This window comes from Panthera tigris, chromosome A1, assembly GCF_018350195.1.
Source record: "Panthera tigris isolate Pti1 chromosome A1, P.tigris_Pti1_mat1.1, whole genome shotgun sequence".
Taxonomy (NCBI): domain Eukaryota; kingdom Metazoa; phylum Chordata; class Mammalia; order Carnivora; family Felidae; genus Panthera; species Panthera tigris.
The window spans coordinates 2,742,115-2,766,169 of record NC_056660.1 but is presented as its reverse complement, the minus strand read 5'-3'; positions in this window follow the sequence as shown (position 1 = coordinate 2,766,169).

Here is a 24,055-nt window from a genome sequence, read left to right as displayed (position 1 = left end):
TCATCAGAAACTGGAGAGAAGAGAGGAGTAATTTGGATTGTGTGCCTCCACCCACCCCTCATGCATAGACTAACAGGTAGGAAAGATGATGCTTTTGAAGAAAAAACAAAAATATCAAATACTAATCCTGAACTGCATTTATCCTAATTTAGGATTTGCAGTAGGCAGCATGATATGATAGGTCCTCCAAAGAAGCCCACACTCTAATTCCCAGAGCCTGTGAATGTGTCAGATTATGTGGCAAAGGGTCACAGATGGAATTAAGATTGCTACTCAGCTGACCTTGAGGTAGGAAGATTAATACATCATGGGAATGAAAGGTACAGCATGGGGAACAGTCAAGAAGCATCGCATGGTGACGGATGGTAGTTACACTTACCGCGGTGAGCACAGCGTAACATACAGAGTTGTTGAGTCGCTGTGGTGTGTACCTGAGACTGATGCAACATTGTGTGTTAACCATACTTCAATTTAAAAAACTAGGGAGGGGGCGCCTCGGTGGTTCAGTCAGTTAACCATCTGACTCTTGATTTCGGCTCGGGTCATGATCTCACAGCCCGTGAGATCGAGCCCCACATCCGGCTCTGCTCTGACGATGCAGAGACTGCTTGGGATTCTCTCCCTCTCCTTCTCTCTCTCTGCCCCTCCCCCACTTTCTCTCTCTGTCTCAAAATAAATAAAAAAACATTTAAAAAAATTAAAATAAATAAATAAATAGGGAGATTTTCCTGGATTTAACGTAATCACAGGGGGTTTTAAAAGTAGAAGAGAGTGTGAGGAGATGTGGCTATGGAAGAAAGGCACCCAGATGCCACATCACTGGCCTTGGAGACAGGGAGATAGGAGCCATGGAATGGGGGTGGCCTCTAGCAGGTGGAAAAAGCAAGGAAATGGATTGTCTTGTAGATCCCCCAGAAAGGAATACAACCCTACTGGACATCTTGATTGTAGCCCATGAGACGCATGTCAGACTTCGGAACTACAGAACTACAAGATAATAAATATGTGTTGTTTTCACCCGTGTTGGCGAAGTTGTGGAGAGAAGGGAGCCCTCAGGCACTGTTGGTGGGAATGCAAACTGGTGCAGCCGCTCTGGAAAAGAGTATGGAGGTTCCTCAAAAAATTAAAAATAGAGCTTCCCGCAATTCCACTTCTGAGTATTGATCCAAAGGAGATGAAAACACTAACTCAAAAGGATATCTGCACCCCATGTTCATTGAAGCATTATTTACCGTAGCCAAAATATGGAAACAACCTAAGTGCCCACCGATGGATAAACAGAGAGAGAAAATGTGGTGTACACACACACACACACACACACACACAGGAATATTACTTGGCCATAAAAAGAGGAAATATTGCCATTTGTGATATGAATGGACTTTGAGGACATTATGCTAAATAAAATAAGCCAGACAGAGAAAGACAAATGTGGTATGATCTCACTTACATGTGGAATCTAAAAGAGAAATGAAACATGAACTCATACATACACGGAACAGACTGGGGATTACCGGAAGCAGAGGGTAGGAGGGAACAAAATGAGTGCAGGGAGTCAAAAGGCACAAACATCCAGTGATAAAGTAAATAAGTCCATGAGATGTAATGTACAGCATGGCAATCGTAATTAACACCGTACTGTATATTTGAAAGTTGCTGAGAGTAGATCTTAAAAGTTCTCATCACATGAGTGAAGTCATATGATTTTTGTCTTTCTCTGACTGACTACTTTCACGTAGCATAAATACCCTCCAGTTGCATCCACATATGTGCAAATGGCAAGATTTCATTCTTTTGAATTGCCGAGTAACACATCATTGTGCATATATACATATATATGTACTCCATTGTGTGTGTGTATATATATATACACACACACCATTTTCTTTATCCATTCATTTTAAAAAATAAAAAATAAAATTAAACACACACACACACACACAAAAAGTTCTCATCACAAGAAAAAACATTTGCTGTAACTCTGTGTGGTGATGGATATTAACTAAACCTAGTGTAGTCAACATTTCGCAATAGACACAAATATCAAATCACGATGTTGTACACCTGAAACTACCATAATGCATATCAGTTAAATCTCAATTAAAAAATAAATATGTGTTGTTTTAAGCCTTTAAATTTGTGGTAGTCGTTATAGCAGCAGTAGAAAAGTAGCACAGGAATTTGAGGCACAAAATGAAGAAATTCAAAATACATTAGAAGGAGAAGGAGAAGAAGGAAGAGAAGAAATATGGGGAAAAGGAGGAGAGGAAGAAATGGAAGGCATGATCACAACAGGGAAAATATTCCTGAATCTTCGTGTTGCACTCGCTCCTGGGAGCCCTGGAGTCCTGAATCCCCATCTCCCCAGGAGAGCTGGCATAGCCAAGGAGCATCCCTGGGCCCCTCATTCCGTAGCTGTTACTTCCAAACAGTATTTCCAAACTCAACATTCCCGACCAATGCTAGAAGCTTCCCCCCTACTCCAAGCTCCCTTCTCGGATGAAGCTGAGACACCCTCCGCAGCGTTTTTCTTGACATTCAGATGGGTTATTCCAAACCGACTCTCGTCAACCTCACAACCAAGTCAGGCACAGATGTGTACACTCCATCACCGTTGAAATCAGGGGAATGCATGCATTTCACAACAGATTCTGACATTCATTGCCAGAATAAGAAAACGTCCCGAAGTTGAATGCCACACTCAAGCGCAACAGATGCCTCTCTCTCTCCATTCCACAAAATATCTGTAACAGCTAACTAGAGATACACGCCATGAGATGGTAAAATGGCAATTCAAGTTTACCAAACCAGGACTAGGGAAAATTTAGTTAGAATAGATTGCTAATACCGGGCAGGAAATAAACTGCCTGTACGCAGCCCATAAACTCCTATACTGACAGCGAGTGGAGCGGTGGGCGGACGGAGGGACGGGAACTGTAAAACAGTGTCCTCCATAAAGAAAAACAAAAGCTATTCCCCAAAGACAGCAAAGCTTCTCCCAGGATTTACAGTAAAGTCGCTCTCTCTCGGGAGAGTAGACCACGTCTTTAACAGGGCCACGGCAGCAAATGCGATGGCTTCTGCAGAACTCTATCTCAAGTACCCTCCACGCGTAAGTTCCTTGTCTTACACCAAAGCCTATTTTAATGAAGTTCAATGTGAGAAGGCCATGTTGTCCAAAAGAAAGCTATTACCTGAAACTCGTTATGATAAGCTCATATTCACCTTATCTTTCCTCAGCTTGTTTAGAAAAGATTTTCTGTTTTGATAAGCCATTGTGATAGCAAAAGAAAATGCCGTTCTCTACGTTTTTCCGATAATTCTTTTTTCCCTTTGAGGTAGCCTCTCACCCCTGGATGAACAGCCATCTCAGAGTCAAAAATGCAGACAGACGGACTTGGTAGCAAAGATAAATCTCAAACCAGATGCAAGGTTTTTATGCACGTTTCACCAGATTTTACAATAGGCCACAAGTGCTACAAGTCAGTATTTCCATTGGAAATAGTGGCTCACATCCAGGGCTCGGTGTGATATTTTTTCCAGTAGTAACTAAGAACCAGCTCTGTCTCTTTTCCAAGAATCTTTTTTCCTCTGCAAGAAGAAAGAAAGTGTTAGCTAGGTAGGAACTGGTCAGGCCGCCTCCATGGGACAGCTGTCATTTTTGCCCCGACCCACAGTTGTGCGCAACTGCTTCAGCAAGTTAGAACGTGGGGATCCGAACCCCACAAGCTCGCTAAACGCACCCCAATGGCCTCATTCTTTTGAAAGTTTTCAAGAGTTGGGCACTCAGCCGCCTCTATAGAATTATGGCCCGATAGTTCTAGAAGCAACAACAACGACAACAACACAAGTTAAGCTCTCTAGAGATAGTCTTGAGGCAATGCCAATTGCCGATTCCCTCATTCAACAAAAACACGTCTAATATACGCCAGAGACACCAACGTCAAGTTCTAACCCTTTAAGTTGCTTACGGAGTATACAGAGAGTGGGACACGTAGCTCCGGCAAGAGCTATCAGACCCTTATTGGTACCTTCTGACACTTTCAGTATAGAAAGTTGCCAGAACGGAGGGCAAGTCAGGTTTCACCACCTTCGCTAGCGGATGGCGGGGAGGGCATAACCGAGTTATTTGTGAGCAATGCTTCACAAACTTCAATCATCTCAGTGTGTCGCCATTTTGGCACACCCATACTCCGTCTAATATTTAATGACTCTGTCTAGGTTGAGCAATTATTTGTTTAATCCAGTGTACTTCCAAAGGAGATTTCCTGCCATCACGAAAAATGCAAAGCATGATCACCTGCCACAAGTGGGAGCTAATTACAAAAATGAACACAATGGAAGCGAAGCTAAATGATACGTCATTTAAAAATTAAAATGAGAGATGAGTGCACCCGGCAATAAATCTGACCAAAAAGACACATCAGAAGGTATATGGCTTAAATGTGAAGGGTGAAGTAGTTTATCATCAGCAAGCTTGATTTTTATTTTACAATTGCCACTAGTATTGAAATTCCCCTCAAGCTACTCACCTTGTCACAGTTTTAAAAGTATCTTTTTAATTTCTGAGGTAGAGTGGGTTTAAGACACACACAAAATTTTCTGTTTCAATTCCCAGGAACTCTGCCGGTCAAGGTACAGACCGCTGGGTCTCTCGGTAAGCCTGAGAGATCCTGAGGGGTTTCAGAATAGCCTGGCGGAGGGGGGGGGGTGGGATTAAAATCCAGGGTGGTGTGGGTGTAGGGGTGTGGGGGAGGCAGATTAGGAAATGGAGGGAATGAAGAGTGGGTGAAGGGAAACAGGTCCGTGGTGACTAGTCAGGCGGTAATATGGTGGCCAATATAGAATTATGGCCTCATAAGGCCTTCTAATACATCTCCCGGACAGCAGCCCACCTGGCATCCTGACTCCAGATAGTCCTGTATAACACGGTGTTCAAATCATTCACCCTCTAAAAATCCTTCAGGGGCTCCTCATGGCTGTCAGACACAAGGGCCAACCCTCAGCACCTTGAAGGAGCCATGGATTCCCCAAGAACGCTTCCCTCCCTCCTCACCCTTCCTTCTTGGCAGAGAGGTTCTGTTCCAATGGGTCTTTTGACCCATGGTCACCAACAGTTATTTTTGTGGCAGCCCTGACTGGAATGTCTTCCTCTCCCTTCTTTGCTTTTTTCAAATATTATCCGTGTTATCAAATATTATTCAAATATTACCCATATTACCCATTCTTTCAAACCAGGTCCTGCCCCACCTCCCCCCATTCATCGTTCTTTAAAGATTTCAGCCGCCACGATCTCCCCCTCCTTCGAAACACTCAATGGCTTCTTCTGATTTGTGCCACTCATTTGGCACTTAGCATAACCGCTTGGTATGGTTGTCGTTCTCAGTGGAAATGCCCTGCCTTTCGAACGAGGTTGTAGGGAAGTGGAAGGAGGGCAAGGACCATGTTTTATATACCTGTATCTTATGCAATGCCTTCCACTGAGCAGAATCCATTTATTTTAAGGGAGTCGCTTCGGCCACAGGGTCCCAAGCCAACGGTAGCTTCCGATGGGACCTACCCTGCCTGCTCAGGCAGATGAGCCCGTGTGAAGTCCAGAAGGATCTGGGAAGGTGTGGAGTGGGGCCCTTGATGGAATCGCTGCCTACCCCTGGGGTGCCCGCAGAAGCAACAGTGGTACAGCTGTCTGCACAACTACAAGGAAAGGCTTCAGAAGGTGAACCCAGGCAAGCAGATCCCAAAAGGGCTGCCAAAAGTCTCCTTGAACCACAGACATCAAATTCTGAGGCACCCCAGTTCCAAAGTCTGCTTGCCACAGCTACAAAAACCTTGACCCTTAAAGCAGACATCCACGGACCCCTGGCTGATGGCAGCTGTCCCGTGACCAGAATGGGTCAATGGGCTCTCTGCACATGACAGGAGAAAAGCTCAGCACAGCCAGAGGTTAATAAACTCCCTTGAGACAGACCGCAAACCAATGTGTATAAAATGCGTTGTAAGCAGTCATTTGAGCAAAACCTGGTAAAACCAGAGTAGCGACTACAAAGGCAGAGGAGCTGCCATAGTGATCCAGCAGACAGACTCTGAACGAGCTCCCCAAAGGAAAAGCCCACAACTTTGGAAGAGGACACACTCTTTTACTTAAAGCTCGCACTGCTTCAAAATCACCATCACATCGAATCGCCTCGGGTCACTTTGGCAGTGTGACCCCCTCCTTGACACGTTATACTTGGCTGCCCGTTTCATGGTAGATATACACCTGGATTTTCACCTCCTCCTTCTGGGTCCTTCATCAGACCCTCCAAAGGACCTTGGTCTCTCTGCCTCGTATGCTCCTTCCAGAAAATTCAGCTCACGTACTTGCCTTGTTATCCGACCAATCTAGTCCAGACTTTAAACTTTGGGTTAAGCCTGATCCAAACCCTTCCGAGTGCCAACCCTTTCCTTCTCCCTTGTTGTTCCTTCCTCATGTTGATGGGAATCTTCTGAAGCCCTTTCCTGCCAGGAAACCTGACTGGAGCACTGGACATGGTTTCCCCTTGGGAAAGAGACATCTCAGAGTTTCCTTCGGTGCTAAGCATCCTTTGTTGGGCCAATTAGCTGGCCCTTTCCCAGCCACTCAGGCTTGTGGACACCACACTCCTTGCCACCCTCCCCACGAAGCAATCAATCTGGCCTGTCCCAGGGTCCATCCTTTCACGCGTTTCCAAAGTGTTCAATGCGAAGATTAGTTCGTGCGGAAGGAAGTTAGACTGTTCTCCGAGCCGGGAAATCTTCTCCTCTCCCAGACCTTCTGGAGTCCTCTAGACCTGCAAAGATCTTCTCCACAATTCCTCTATGGCTGTTTAGCCCACAGGAATAGTGCTGAGACAGAAAAGGAGGCGAGGGGTGAGGGAAGGCGAAATGAGCAGAGCAGAACTCTGTGCTTTGTAAAGAATTCCCTACAGGAGTCCGGTGGCCATCACAGAGTTCCCAATGCCCCACGTCCACAGAGCTGCTACCACGAGCCCACCTTCAGGGTTCATGAGTATTGCCCTTCCCTCATTCTCTTCAGGGGAGAGGGAAAAGGCGTAACTTCCCACAGGAGGCAAATGTCCACACATCCAACTGTCTTATGGAGCTGACCTGCCATCACGGGGACTGGGGGTGGAGGGGAGTTTCCACTGTCTACTTACCCATCCTCAAGCACACCAACCTGTGTAACTACAGAAGGTGTTCATCGACCAGCGAGAGGCACGGTGACAGCAAGAGTGTGTTCCTTGGGAGCTTGCTGAGCAGTTGCCCCAAGGTGAAAGCTAGCTGCCTCGTGGCAGCAGAGAACCGGGTACACAAACTCTCTCGGCCCCTGCTCGGAACAGCATGAGGAGCTGGGGTAAGTCAACACATAACCCCCCAGGATGGATGTGGGCCGGCACGCCTTCCAACTCTGGAAGACAGTGGCTTCTTCACGTTGGACGTTCCGCCTTTTCGGTACGTTTGAGGCCAGGAGGGCTGATGAAACCAATCAGGAAATATAAACCCCATGTTCAAAGTGATTTCTCTGACTTCCTCTCTCTTTGAAAGAAATCACCATGCTCTAACTTCAGTTATACGCTATGTCCAGAGGAATGTGTTTCTTCTTCTGGAAATTAAGTAAAGACCTGAAATAAAAGCCCAGAATCCCCTAGGCTGTGGGGACCTTGGCACAGGGTCACCAACTCTCTCTGGCTTCACGTCCGGGGCCTCCTGTGCTTGTGAAATAACAGTTAAGTGTTCATCCTCTCCTGCTGAATCCTCGCAGCGGGGTCACAGTCGCCGTTTCTAAAGGCTCCCTGCTTGTCTCTCCCGGTGACCCTGACATACCAGGCTTCACCTAACCCGGCTCACGCGGTGGCCAAGAAAAAGCCGGTCGTCTGAGTTACATGGGTAAGAAATTCCCAGAGCAGCGCAACCTAGAGCATGAGGATCACATCATCTCGCTGATGCCATTCCCAGGGGGAGGGAAACTCCGCTCCAGCAAAGAAAAGGCCAAGGTTCAAAAGAATTTTATGAGGCCATCTTGGAAATAGTTCTCGGTTCTCAGTCAAACCAGGAGAGGCCTCAGGGTCTTCAGGACGTTTGTGAAGTGTTTGCGTGCCAGTTCCACCAGGCTCAGTCTGGCTTCTTATGTGGAGTTGACTTGCAGTCAACTTTCAGGTGACTTTCTTACTTGGGGCACGGTGGACAAGACAGGGACGTGACTCTGCAGAGAGATGATATGGACTTATCTTAATATTAAAATCCATATACTTATTTTCAGGATGAACACACCGTCTCCAATCCCATTTCTATGAAATTGGCCTAGAAGTAAGAGATCGCGAAAATTTCACGCCCCTACAGAGCATTTTGGGCACTCTTCCAGAAATTCTGTGCAACCCTCAGCCTGTTCACGCCACGTGTCTGGTGGCCATTCATCAGTTCCTTCTGCCACTCTCTTGCTTTCTCCATCTACAATACGTAAAATGATGTCTTCCTCTCCTTCTTTCTTTGGAGGATATTAGGAAGAACGTTCGACGGTGAAATCTGTACTCTCAACTCCTTGGAGAAAAATACGGTAAAGCACGCGGCATCAGATCACGGCTACGAAAAAATCAAACGTGACGTAACGTGGACACTCTCAGCTACTCTGGCCGCCCTCTTCTCTGACAAAAGGCAGGGCAGTTTTGCTTCTGTGATGCATGTACTCAGCACATACTTGGGTGGTGATGAGGCACAGGTGCTGTAGAGGAAACAGAGACGGAAAACAAGGACATGCTTGTTTTCTTGACAAAATAAGGGAATTGCTTTGGAGGGAATGTGTGAGACTTTATGGTCAGAAGGAAGAATGAAGAAAGGGGACAAACCTCACCATCAGGAAGTCCTGGTGTCCTAATTGTCCTTAGAACAATTATCTAGCCACCGAGAACCAAGCAAAAGTCCCTCAAGGCCCCGACCCTGTTGAAAACGTTTTCTCACGTTTGGAGTTCTGCCTTATTGAGTATAGTGCTCAACATTGAATATTGAATATTGAATATTGAATTCACCTTTTAGAAGAATTCTTGAAGGACTTATTGTACCTTATAATAACATCTTTTACAAATTTAAGTATAGAAGGTGTCAGAAATGACCCAAAGCTTTACCTTTCCTACAATATATAGTAAAATATATCCTTGAAAGGAATTTACCTATTTCCCACTGAGGAAAAAAGAATGGACGATTAATTAAAGAATTATTATAATATTAGGGACGCCTGGGTGGCTCAGTGGGTTAAGCGTCCGACTTCAGCTCAGGTCATGATCTCGTGGTTCACCAGTTCGAACCCCACATCCAGCTCTCTGCTGTCAGCTCAGAGCCTGGAGCCTGTTTCAGATTCTGTCTCCCTCTCTCTCTGCCCCTCCCCCACTCACTCTCGATCTCTCTGTCTTTTTCTCTCCAAAATAAATAAAAACAGTTTTAAAATTAAAAAAACAAATGGGGCACCTGAGTGGCACAGTCAGTTGAGCATCGGACTTCGTCTCACGTCGTGATCTCATGGTTCATGGGTTCGGGCTCCGCATCGGTCTCTCTACTGTCATCTTGGAGCCTGGACCCTGGAGCCTGCTTTGGATTCTGTGTCTCCCTCTCTGCCCCTCCGCTGCTAATTCTCTCTCTCTCTCTCTCAAAAATAAATAAGCATTAAAAAATAAAATATTAAAATTTAAAAAAAGAATTATTATAACATTATGTGACATTTTATAACAATACGAGTGCTTGGAGAAGACAATGGCATCTGTTAGTGAACCAGGGCTCTCATTCCCATATACATGATGAATTGTAATTGGACAGGGACTCTTACTTAGAAATGAAACAGCCTAGGTGACATTCGAAAACCCTAGACAGCCACAGTGGCTCCGGGGACACCAGGAAGCAAGCGTTAGATTTCTTAATTCAATTCAATTTCACAAAAACGCATTGCATTTCTCCAGAAATGAGCAAGGCGCTGAGCTAAGAGATGCAATAATCCCTAAACTTCAGTTTCTCCCACCTAATGGAAAAACACGGATGAGACAGACAGTGAGATCTGGGGTCTAAAAAGTGTGCAAAATCTGAGTGTGCAATAGGACCCGAGCCTGAAATGACCAGGTAATGTGAAGGTCAAGTAGAAGAAAGGATATTTGAATTTCAATTGAATGAGTAAAAAATTCGTAGGAGATTAAGAAAGGGGAAGGATCAGAATATTCCAGGCAGAAGCGACACACGCACGACGGCAGTTGCTGAAAGTGCCACTCCCAGGCCACTTCTATCACAACCACTGTGTGTGGAGTACCGATCAGCATGTGCCCAGCACTGTCCTCACGTGCATTTTCTTGCCTCCTTCTCACATCAACCCTGAAAGGTGGGCAATTAATACTCCCATCTGTGAATGACAAAGCCACGACTGAAAGAGTTTATGTAACTTCCTGAAGAAAACAGCTAATAAGTAGTCAGAGAGGAGGGGGCACCTGGGTGGCTCAGTTGGTTGAACGTCCCCCTCTTGGTTTCCACTTAGGTCACGATCCCAGGGTGGCGGGTACAATCCCCAAATCACGCTTTGCGTGGAGTGTGGAGCCTGCTTGAGATTCTCTCTCTCTCTTCCTCTGCCCCTCTCCCCTGCTCAATCTCTCTCTCACTGCCTCTAAATGTTTTTTTTAATTATAAAAAAAAATAAGTAGTCAGAGAGAGACTTCTACTGAGGTCTGCCTCCTGCCAAAATGCTTGCTATCATCCACCATGTGATACATGGATTATAGGTCAATAGCACTTAGAAATCTCTCAAAATATACTCTATTTCATTAATTCTTTTTTATCAGAACTGGTCTACATATATAAATATGGATGAGTAGATTACATAATTATAGATAGATGATACACACATACATACATAGAAAAATTGAGACATAATATATGCAGCGAGGTAGAGTTTCCATAAAATAAAGTGCACGTATACTCAATGGATGCATCAATGATCGTCAAGAGTGTAGACACCCATCAAATCAAGGCACAGAACACTTTCATCACTCTGGAAACTCCCTCATGCCCATTTCTAGTCAGTCCTTCCCTCAGAAGCAGACAGTTGCTATGCCTCTTCTTGAACTTCATATAAATGGAATCAGCGGATCTCTTTACTTTTAACACCTTCTTCTCAACAGAACAGTCTTCAAACTCATTCACGCCATTGAATGCATCAGTCATTTTTCCTTTCCTTCCCGGATAGTGTGCACCATGTGGGTACCACACAATTTGATAACCCATTCTCAACTGGATGAACATTTGGGCTTTTTCCAGCTTAAAGATTTTATGAATAAGGTTGCTATGAACGTTCTCGTGAAGACTTGTTGTGGGCGTGTGTCTTTATTTCTCTTGGGTAAGTACCCAGAAGTGGCATTGCTGAGTCACATGGCATGTGGAAGATGCTTGTTTTGGTGAGAAAGTGCTAGTTTTCCAAAGTGCTTGCACCTTTTCACCACCCTACCAGCGATGTACAAGGTTCTGGGTGATTCATATTTTTGCCAGCTTTGATTTTGCCAACGTGATTCGATTTTGGCCCTTCTCATGTAGAAAGTGGTATCTCATTACAATTTAATTTGCATTGGGGCGCCTGGGTGGCTCAGTCGGTTGAGTGTCTGACTTCGGCTCAGGTCATGATCTCAGGGTCTGTGAGTTCAAGCCCCGTGTCGGGCTCTGTGCCGACATCTCAGAGCCTGGAGCCTGTTTCGGATTCTGTGTCTCCCTCTCTCTCTGACCCTCCCCCGTTCAGGCTCTGTCTTTCTCTGTCTCAAAAAAAAATAAATAAAGGTTAAAACAAATTAAAAAAAAAAAAACAATTTAATTTGCATCTCCCTTATGACTAGTGACACTGAGCACATTACTGTGTGCTTACTGGCCATTCAGCTCTCTCATGCAGTGTCTTTTTTAAATCTCTTGCCCATTTTTGTTGGCTTATTTTTTTTTTATCATTGACTTGTAAGAATCTTTAGATCTTCTGGATACAAACCTTTGTCACATATATGCATCGCAAACATTGAAGTGCTTTGGTATCTTTGTCAAAAGTTAATTCACCATATCCATTTGGCTCTGATTCTAGTCTTTTCATTCTGTTCCATAGGTGAATTTGTCTATGATATCTCTATAGTCTTTTGACTTAGCTATTGTAGCTCTCTAGAATGTTCTTGAAACGGGGAAGTATAATTCCCTTAACTTGATTCTTCCTTTGCAACATTGTTTTGGCTAGTCTAAATCCTCTGAACTGCCACATAAATATTAGAATCAGATTATCAATTTTAACAAAACAAAAAAACCCCTGAAACCTGTAGGAATTGTTTATAGACTTACAGGAACTTTATAGAATATTTATAGAATTTTATAGAATTTTTTATACAATAGAAATCTTAAATTTTATAAAATTTTATAAAAATTACAGGAATTTTATAGAAATTGCACTTAATCTATAGCTATTTTGAGGAGTATGGGTATTTTAACAATATTTAGTCTTTCTATCCATAAACATGGTATATCCTTAATTTACTTAGGTGTTTTTCAACTTCTCTCAGAAATGTTTTATAATTTTTAATGGAGAGAATTTAACCACTTTTATTATTTTTATTTATAGGAATTTAATCACTGTGCTGCTATTGCAAATGACATACTTTTAATTTCATTTCATTTTCTAACTGCTCATCGCTGGTATATAGAATACAATTACTTTTGTATGCCATGGCCTTGTTTATTTTATTTATTAATTGCACTAAATTTTTGGTAGATCCCTCAAGGTTTTTTAACCTTCAATCATGTCACTGGCAAATAATAACTTTTTTACTTCTCCCAACTTCATGCTTTTTTCTTATTTTATTGCTATTTACCCTGGCTTGAAATTCCAGTCCAATGTTGAGTAGGAATGATAAATTCAAGCATCCTTGTCTGGTTTCAATTCCGAGGGAGAACTCATCCAATATTTCACCACGCAATGCAATGTTTACTGTGGGATTATTATGGATACATTTTATGAAATTGAGGAACTTTTCTAATTTCCCTGGTTTGCCAAATGTTTGTTTTGTAGTCACAAATGGGTGTTAGATTTGGTCACATGTATTTTGTATATTTATCATATGCATTTTTCTTTTGTTCTTTTTAATGTGGTAAATTATGTTGGTTAATTTTAAATGTTAAACGAGTCTTGCGGTGCTGAGATAAATGCCCCTTGGTCATTATGTACTATTCCTTTTTTATAGTGCTGCTTCATTTACTAATATGTGGTTAAGAATTTCTCTATTTCTGCTTCTGCATGACAAACATGCTCCAAAATTTCATCTCATAATATTTTCAGGGTTTGCTGTTGGGGTTATCCTCACAAACTTAGTTGGCCAATGCTCCCTCCTCCTTTGTTTTCTGAGTCTGTATAAAACTGGATTTCTTTAATATTTTATCAATTATAAAATATATATATATATATTAACATCTCTGCAATTAGAGTGTATCTTATGATCACAGAGTATCATAATTTAGTGGGCAGAAGTTCTCCGTCATGCCCCAAATGCTATTATGTCATAATATTGATAACGACTTAATGTCAGTAAAATATAGTATTAAATTAGAGTACCTGTCCCTTGAAAGAAAACTTTTTCTCTCAACCCAATCCCAACAGGGACTAAAATGTATTTACATACATTTATATATACAGAGAGAGAGAGAAAGACTTTTTAAAAAAAAATACAGGAAAACAGGGGTGCCCGGGTTGCTCAGTCGGTTGAGCGTCTGGCTTCGGCTCAGGTCATGATCTCACGGTTCGTGGGTTCGAGTCCCACGTCGGGCTCCGTGCTGACGGCTCAGAGCCTGGAGCCTGCTTTGGATTCTGTGTCTCCCTCTCTCTGCCCCTCCCCCGCTCATGCTCTCTCTCTCTCTCTCTCTGTGTCAAAAATAAATAAACATTAAATTTTTAAAATTTTTTTTAAAAATAAAAAAAAAGAATTGTCCTCGTGATATGGTCATCAAGTTGAAATAATGAAGAAGGAATTAGACATAATGATGTGACAGTCCCTAAAATAAAAGCAAAAAAAAGAAAAAAAAATTACCATGGCTGACTCAGTCAAGTATGGAACAATGAAGAGTGGCTAGTGATTTAAACCATTTTTTAACCAGTCAGTCTTAAAAGAGGTTGAGCAGCGCCACCTTTGTAAGGAGCAAGTGAGATCTGTAGATTACGGAGGACTTAGAAACATGAAATACACCTACAGCATGAAAGACACTTTCTGTGCATTCATGGGTGCTAACTTGTCCCCTCACAAACCCGAGTCCAAGTTACTGGTATTTGAACAGGCTGTTCCAAAGTCACAGTTTACCAAATCTGATTCTTAGTCTTCTAAGCTGTTGCCTCCAGCTAAGAGGTGGCTGTTCTGATCTCCACTGCGGTTAGACGTCCATCATTCACAACGGGCATCAGGGGAGAAGCATACTTGTGTGGTGACTGCCTAACCTATCATGATAAATGGACAGCGTTGGCTTTGATGTTCCACTGTTGTGCGTTTTCTCATTTGTGAGGTTATTCAACACTGCAAGCCATGGACTTAAAAGGTAGACCTTTTTAAACTGGTTTTAAAACATCCCACAATTTTGGACTTTGTTAGAGAATGTGTCAGTTCAGAAATCTGGCTGGCATGAAGGTATTTGTTTTGAATCCTAATGAATGTTCTTTTCACTTGCTCTTCAGTTCACGTGTTAGTGCGCACTCCAAGAGCTGGGTGACTTTAACAGTGTGAATATTAGTAGGATTCTACGGGCTGAAAAATATCTTAATCAACAGGGGTGCGAGTAGATGGAATTTGGGACATGCAGTCAGTATGACCTCCCTGGCTTAGGGAAGAGTTGAAGCGGGTGTTGCCTTGCCTAGCCCATCAGTTATACTGCACAACATCATAGCCACAGACCCTGTAGAAAGCACACACAAGAAGTGAGGTCTAGGTGACCCCCAACTTTCCCCACTTGCCCACATCCTTGGCAGCCATAATGACAGAGGAGACAGAGGATACTAAGGGTGAGCACAGGGATATAGGGTTGGAATAGTGAGTGTTAGAGTAATTCAGTCTATTTCTGAGCTCTGGACAGAGTGATGGTTCCTAATTTGCTTTGGGAATAGTTTATAGAGATAGACAGGACAGCCTATTATGCACAACAGGGTTATTTGGGGGACAATTAAGTAGTAAACACAAATAATGCCCTTGTTATTGTCCATTCAATTCGGAACTACTGCAACCTCTCAGTTTTGAAGGCAAACCAAATTAGAGAGGGAAAATGCAAATACAAAAGGAGGTGTGTTTGGATGGATAGCCACAGGAGCCATTTCTCCTTCATTCTTAGTGTAATAAACATCACAGGCAAAAGGAACTTCAGTGGGAAGCTTTATAGAAAAAAATCACCCTGAAGGGAGAAATTATACTGGAACACTATCGTCAAGCACCAGGATGACGCCTGGGGGACTTTTCCAGCACAGGAGAAAATGATATGAATAAGGAAACAAAGTAAATTCAAATACAGTTGAGTCTTGAACAATACAGGTTTCGATTGTATGGGTCCACGGATATGCAGATTCTTTTAATAAATACAGTAGAGTTCTGTAAGTGTATTTTATCTTCCTTATGATTTTCTTAATAACATTTTCTTTTCTCTAGCTTACTTCATTGTTAGAATACGGTATACAATACACATAAGTTACCAAAAACGTGCTGATCAACTTCCTACGTTATCGGTGAGGCTTCTGGTCAAGAGTAGGCTTTAGTTAAGTTTTGGGGGAGTCAAGAGGGTCCCACAGATTTCTGACTGGGTGAGGGGGTTGGCACCCCTCACCCCCATGTTATTCAACAGTCAACTGTGCCTCCATTCAAATGACATTTATTATCTGTACTCTGGTCTTGAACAAGGAAATGGAGACACAGAAATGAAGAGATGTCCTCTATCCTTGAAGAGTTTTCCAGTCTAGGGAAGTAGCACAGCAGCCAAGATTATTTCTATGTCTTTGTTGTGTTCAACTTTTTAGAAATGTACAAATCTGTGGTGTGGCACATTCATGAGGTAACTTTAGCAGCAGATAATTAAATCTTTCCATAATATTCGCTTGACTGTTTCGCAGGCATATCTCTGTGATTCTGGTTGATTAAGTGGCTCTCAATATGCAAAATTGCAATAAATTAATAATTAATAGTAATAATAATTGCAATAATAATAATGCTATCATTTTGTTTCAGTCGCTTTAGCACTCGTGGCATTGTATCATAGGTTTTTACCTTACTTAATACGCTTCCTTGAGAGAATAAGTCTAGAATGAAGAGACAGAACGCTTACCAAAATCGCTTCCCCCCCATACACAAAACCATGAAGCATAACCAATTTCTGTGCAAAGTTTACTCCCTGAAGTCCTCAGTTCGTCACCTCCAAATGAAAACAAACGGATTCCTTTAAAGGTAGAATTCTTCGCTTTCTGGTATTTCTCTGTCGACACTGTCAACAACTGAGAGCCTTTCATATGGTCGTTGCAATGTTGGCAGCATCCTGAAGTTACCCACAGCTAGCGGCATTTCTTGTCCATATCACCACACTGCGGGACACGTGTCAGTATTTTCATCATTTGGCACAGAGAGGGGGGGTTGAACTCATTCAAGCACTCCTCGGAGCCTCTGGAGTGTGTTCTGTTTGCCTATGACCCAACCGTCATCGTAAAGATCCATAAGGGTCTCGGGGTCCTTAACAAGGACCTTGGAATATAGCATTGTCGGTTACATTTCAAACAGCAAAAGCCAAAAATGAAATACATATTAGAACACAACATCGTTCAAAGAGTTTAATGTTATTAAAAACAACGAAATATCATTAGCAAAAGCATGGCAATCCTAGCGATTCTAATGTTGTCTTGACATACACTGCAAACCACTACCGTCAGAGAGCCATGATATGCCTTTTATTTTTATCCTGAACATCTGTCCAACACAAAAGGCTTGGAATCCTTAATCGAGCCCTCCCAGATATGGACAAAATTGAACATAACCTAGAAGCTATTCTACCTCCCCGCCAGCCCTTTAAACAAAGATTAAAAGAAAGATGCTATAAAAATGTTTTTGACATTTCCCATTTTTAAATATAAACACGTCGGTGTATTTTTAATACTATAAAACAGATAAAAGAGAGAGTAATATTTTTAAAGGGTGGAATACTTTATGCTAAAGTAAACAAAACAAAAGAGCTGTCCAGGAAGTCAAAAGTTATTATCCATGAGAAGCAGCATGTTTTTTTCATTACAGAAACAAGCAGGCCCAAATGCACCAGACATGTAATGTCCAAAGGCTGGGTGCGTGCTCAGTGCTGCGTTCAAGTTCACATCAAGCGTTCAGCCTGAGGCTGCCCCGCCACCCCCACGACAGGGAGAGCTGACTTCCCCTACAACCGAGGAAGGACGTACTCCACAGATTTCAGGTGATAAAGGGAATGCCTTTCTTCAAGCCCTACTGCCTGCACTACCCCCAAGAATTCTGCTCCTGACTGTAAAATGTCATTGACACCGTCCTGACCAGATGGAAGCTCTTCCCAAAGTACCCATTTTCCCATTTCTGTAGCAGACCAAGACGTAAGTTGTCAATGTCTAAGCTGGCTTACTATCTAAGGCTTGAAATTTACTTTATGGGTTGTGTGCTTAACAAATAACCTGCCCTGAGAAGTCTCAAATGAGTGTATAGGACCGAACTCACAAACACACACGGATACACACATAGTCACACACGACCCTTCCATACACACGATCAGCAGCGTCGAGCTTCGCAACTGGCAAAGAACATTTGACATCCTCTCCCATTGTTCAGAGAGTCCACAATGTGTTTCCCACCAACAGCTAAAGATTAGAAAGTCCCGGTACAAAATTTCACAATCGTTCCCTTCGTGCTAAACGCTAACACCAAGTTCTGAGCATAAGAAGTTGAAACTCCACAGGTACATGACTGGGCGGTCACCTGGGTTTGAGTGGTTGGTCCCTCCCCACCCCACCCAGAGTTCACTCAGAAGTCAGAGCCTTAGATGTTGCAATTAGGGGCCAAATAAAATCAGCCCTGAATTAATCATTCACTTCAGATATCTGTTTGCCCACAAATATTAAATAAAATAAAAATGGACTTGCGATGCTGAGAATTTTTCACATATTGTATCTGAAAGGAACAAACTATAGTCAAAACTTTACGTGGCTGAACTTTTTAAGTTCAGAGTCATAACGTGGACTTATCCAACGGCAGCTAGAATGGTCTCACCAGACACATCATCTGACACAACTTGTAAAGACTGCCTGTGACCGTCAGTGAAGGACTTGTCCTTCAGTGGCTTTCTGTTGCCCTTGGGAGGACGTCCTCTCTCTTGGAGAGCCAGGGATGGTCTTCCACAGTCTTTAATTCCTTCCCAGCCTATATTTTATCTTTAATCTCATTAACCACCACATGTTTTTTACACGTGCTTCTCTCTGTGGCTAAAGTCTCATTCTCCACATTTCCACCAATCAAAACAGTTTCTTCCTTCAAAAACCATCTTGCTTCCTTTCTGATGGGACCACACAGGGAAATACCACGGGCAAAAGTCACCTGGCAGGTGAAGCTGCCTGGTGAAGCCCCTGCCCACAGGTGTCCTATAGAACTCTGTTGCTCACAATGAAAGGTTAGTCCGGGGGGGCGGGTGGGACAGTCCTAGCCAAACCACAGAGCGTGGAGTCCACAAACAGCAAGCCCAGAAGCGTTCTGCTCCCATTCTGTTCCTGGTGTGATGGGGCCAGTGGCATTCTACCAATATCTTCAAGTGCAGATTTCTGATGTACCAAATTTACTCAATGACTATTTATAGAGCTTCTATCTTTCGCTAGTGACTCTGCTCCACGGATGGTTAAAGCACAGTCCTGCCCCTGGAAGAAGCCCAGTCTGGTGAGAAGATCAACGTGTGAACCAATAATTGTGTCACAACAATCCCGTGTTGCCCACCTGCATAAAGAAAGACCTATTGTAACACAGTCAAAATGGGGCGGGGAATAATACAAAAGAACATGACCTGAGTCTTGTAAGTATGAGCAGAACTGGGCCAGCTGGATGTGAGTGGAAGTGGCAGGCACACGGCAGAAGACAGAGACAAGAGACTGAGAAGTATACTCAATGAGAGAAGAAAAATGACAATGGCAGGACACAAGGGTCCGCGTGGGCCCAGAGATGGGGGCTTCATTACAAAGCGCCTGGACTGTCTGTCAAAAACATATGGATTTCATCTTCAAGATTTTATTTTATTTTATTTTATTTTATTTTATTTTATTTTATTTTATTTTATTTTTATTTGGGGGGTGGCAGAGAGAGGGAGAGAGAGGAGGAGAGCCCAATGCAAGGCTCGATTTCACAACCATGAGATCATGACCTGAGCCGGAATCAAGAGTTGGACACTCAACGACGGAGCCACCCAGGCATCTCTCATCTTTAAGATCTTAAGGAGTCTTACACAGGCAAATAGGCAACCCATTCTGCAGTACCTGAGAATAGAGAAGAAGGGATAGATCCAAAAGCTATTGAGGAGACAGAAGCCACAATTCTTGCTTTGGGGAAATAGAGGGAAAGAATTGGGAATAATTCTAAGTTTTCTAACTCAAGCTATTTGGTTCTTGGTAATATCAATAAGCGAGATCTAGAGTTCAGGAGGCACCTGCTGAGGCAGGGGTGATACGTGGCCTCTGGATGTGGCAGAGGGAGGTGCTAGTGAAAAGCAGGCTAGTGCTAGAGGCCCCAGAGACTCGGAATTGGGGTCAGTTAAAACAGGGTGTTAAACAGATGGTCAAAAACGGAACCCACCCCCACCATCAGCACAGTGCGTACAGCAGGGGTACAATAAGTGTATACTGAGGTCTAGAACGCAGTGGCGGGGACTGCCAACGTTTACGAAGGAATCCAAGATATTGGCAGGCGTCAGAAACCGTTACTCTCAATTCATAAGACAACTAGGCGTGGAGCTGGACAAATACTTGCAATTACTGAAAACCTTTATTTTTTTTATCACGTGAAAAGAGTCTCTTGAACGGAGAACACACGAATGCACCCAAACATGCAAGGATATGAGCTGAGTGAGGACACCGGGGTGAGGAGGAAGGGAGGGCTGGGTAGACCCCGTGTGTGACAACACCGTACCTGTTGTGAGCGGAACTCAGACTAGCCAACTTCTCATAACCAAACTGGAATATGAACCAGTGTTTCTGTATGAAGCGGGAGCTCTACAAAGCGGGGTATGTTTGCCAGCAAAGAGTTCTACACAGATGACGGAGAGGCAGAAGATCGGAGGGGGGAGGTCGCCTGTAAATCTCTGGTCAGTGTGGTAGCCGTACCCAGCCTTTATCCAATCCCATGCTCTGGGTCTTGGGAAGACCTTGGCACGGAGGAACAATGGATATAAACCATCCGGGGACATACTGGGGGCCCTGAAGGAAAGTCTCCAGCCACCTCTTCTTGCACGGACATAAGCTTTGAAGTCCGTTGAACCACCAAGTGTTAGGGAGCCATAGGCTATGACCATTTAATAATCTGTCCAGTATCCTGTACTAACTATAGGGAGACTCTGCCAGGGCCAGTAATCTTTCCCATTTTGTTTTCCCACCACCTTCTGTTGTCACATTTGCATGATGTGTTTACGTTCGGTAGAATATAAATTTAGATGTTTAAATCTCGATTTCAATTGAGATTTAACAATTATTCAACACTTCAGAGTCCTTTGTTTTCAAAACTTGTTTTCTTAGCAAAGAAACATTACACTTACCTAAAGGAAATTCATAAGCTAAAAAAACACTCCCTGTCGAAGAGTCACAACCTACGATACACAATTCGTGGAGTGAGGCACATACGCTCATACACACATGCTTAGTCAGAGCCCACTGAGGTGCTACGGTTGAAATTCTAGCCTACGTGGTACTGGGTTTTTGTGTTTTTCTCTATGTGTGTAAACTGTGTATGCATATGAGAGAGAGAGAGAGAGAGAGAGAGGGATGATAGTCTTCAGGATAGAGAACAAACTCTCCTACCACGTTTCTAATTGAATTTTGATTAACAATCAATGCCACCCCTTGCCTGTCTAAATGTTTAGAAAGCAATTATGTATACTTAATAGTAAAACTTTTCTGGATGCATTCTGAAGTCCGTTTTGGGGATTCGGAAAGCATTTTGAAAACTTGCATTATTTCAAAAATACCACCACGAATAACTGCCATATTAGCAAAGAGCCAAGGTTCAGGTGACTAGAGATTTAAGGCCAACAAAATGGCACTGACGAGGTTTCCTGCAGATTGTTGAACCTCATGCATCCTAAGAGCCCAAAATTCTTTCAAGAACATAATTTCTCTCTGCAGCATATCTAAGATGGCTTCTCACTCTATCCGTCGAAGAAGCACAGGCTAGATATGTTCCAAAATGTTCCGTCACGTACAACAGATGCTCTCTCACAGAACTGGGATCAAACCTCGAGCCTACTGGTCTCTTCTGCAGCACTTTAGCAGAAAATTGTTATCTTCGAGAAAAACTGCTACCAAAAACGGGGGCGAATCGATGTTCAAATCTAAGTGGAACAGAAATAAAACAAGCTAAGTTCACGATTTGACGTGACGGACTGAGACATCTAAAGGGCAAGGCGGTTTGACTTTAGGATAAAAAAGCTTTCATTTTTAAAACCTTCCAAATGTATTCAAAGAAACCCATGGGGGGAAAGTGAGGAAATGGGAACAAAGGAGGTTCTCCCAGGTTAGGACTAGGGTTGGATGCCCCAAGATGGCTCTAGCTGGGAGCTTCCCTCAGACGCAGCTTTCAGGAGTTTGCAGGTAGAAAAAGGGCCCTTTATTTAAGTGTCTAGATTTCCTAGTGTCTAGATCTCCACAAAGGAGCAGCTTAGTGAAGAAGGAGGCTGGTGGCAATCTACTTGGGACGGTAAGAGCATGAGAGGAATTGCCATGAATATTCATTGGCATAGCAGGTACAGCTTTTACCTCGCACTGGTGTTTATTTGGGAAGGTTCGAAGGCTGACTTGATGGAGATTATGGGGAAGAGGTATTGAAGCACCCAACCCCTTCTCCCACCCCCCGTGGCCGGGCACCGCTTGATAGGAGTCTTTGCCTCATCATTCAACTGAACAACGACAACAAAAATCTATCCATTTGTTTAAGAATTAGGCAAAGGAGGCATTTGTGTTAAATGCCGAAGACTCTCTGGGAACAGAAAGCAGTGAAACCAACTTCCAACTGACCCAGGGGGGAGTCTCTCCTGAATCTACAGGGCTTACAAATGAAAATCTCGATAATGGATTAATAATGAAGCTTGCTGTGAACGGGAAGGCTTCCATCATCGTGATGAGTAGGGCACTTTCCCTCTAAAGTCCAACTGCCAACAGAGCGGCCCGGCCAGGGGCCTCTGCATCCCAAAACCATGCAAAGGTATCTCCAACCAGCACTGGGTGTCTCCTCCCGGCCCCCAAAGTACCCATTTCCCGTGGTTGCTCCCAGTTCATGAAAATCTTAGAAACTCAGAGAACGTGATCCTCTGGGAGACCAGTGACTGCTTTTAATCTGTCCTAACTAAACTGTTCTGTCTTCATTGGTAATTACCGGTGCCTTGGTTTATTGTCTGGTATACACTAGGCTTACCCTTCTTGAGAGCTCTCTAGAAAAGAGAATTGTAGCTAAACGTGTATGTTGTGCTGTATATTGCCTGCTACTGTCCAGCTCCATCCAAGACACGCAAGGGGTGGTTTCCGGCAATGGGACTAGTGTTGCCTGGTCCGGAATTACATACGGGGACAAGAATGTGACCCTCTCTGCTCCGCTGCTCCCTGAATATAACAATTATGCAAATTCTTTTTGTGCAGGCTTAAGAATGTGCTAGGAGCCTTTTCGGTGGGCCTGGAAAAGCGGCCTTCCTAGAGATCATAGAAATGCTATAATTAAGTCGTTTCAAGCGATTGGAATGTAACGTGGTGTTACCTTGCCCTCTTTGTAGTCTGCAACTACTGTCTTAGAGAAAGTATTACACTTGTATCCTTCTCAAGATCTCTGGTTAGAGCTTCTTGTTTCAGAACAAAGGGAAGGTCGAACCTCTCATTAGAAACAAAGTTATAATTCGATGCCCCTGCATTTCCTCCAATGCGTTTGGCGCTGGAGACATATCAGGAGCAGACTGTCATCCCGGGATTCGATAAAACCATCATTTTGGCAAAACAAAACAAAACGAAAATGTGGCCTTAGGAAACCGTGAGTCGTCTCTGTGATCCCTCCAGCTGTGCTTTGCACGGGGGGTAATAAATCGTGCGTAAATAATAATCACCAAAATTAAATGTGTGGATGTTGGATAATTCTTTGTCATTGCTACTCACTAATAACAGTAATTTGGTTAAGTAAATTGTATCGATATCAAATGTTCCTGGGACGCAGCTTTCAATTAACAGATCATGCATTGCATCTTCAAATGACACAACACTTCACTTGCTGTTTCCTCCCTGATCATATTTAAAAGAGGTGCCCAATGCCTCTTTCTCCTTTCATTTTTCTGGCCGGGTTCCCCTTCCGTGGCCAACACCACGCGGTCCTGGTGCGTGGTCAGACAGGTCGGCTGTCACTGCCAAGGACGGCTGAGTTAGGCGCCCTCCTCGTTCCCCTGCCAGAGCCGAAGTCCTAGGCCAGCTCCACCCTTTCTCGTGGGCCCCACGGAGCTTGCCCAGGCTCCACACATAGCTGGAGAGCCCCACCTGCGGTCCACCCCAGCCAACAAGCAGACTCAGGGGCCGAGGACACGATGGAGTCCTCTGTGCTTCCAGAAAGACCCCACGGAGTCTCCCCTGGCCTCACACAGCAGAGCACATCTTCCAGTTTCCCACCCAAACGGGAAAGTCCTCTCCAAAGAGGGCCGAGGTGAACTACGATCTCTCTCATTTGAGCCTCGGTTCGCACCATGGCATCCACGGCCCACCTCTTCCTCTACCCTTCTAGAACGACCAAGTGCCGGAACGAGAGGTGCACAGATG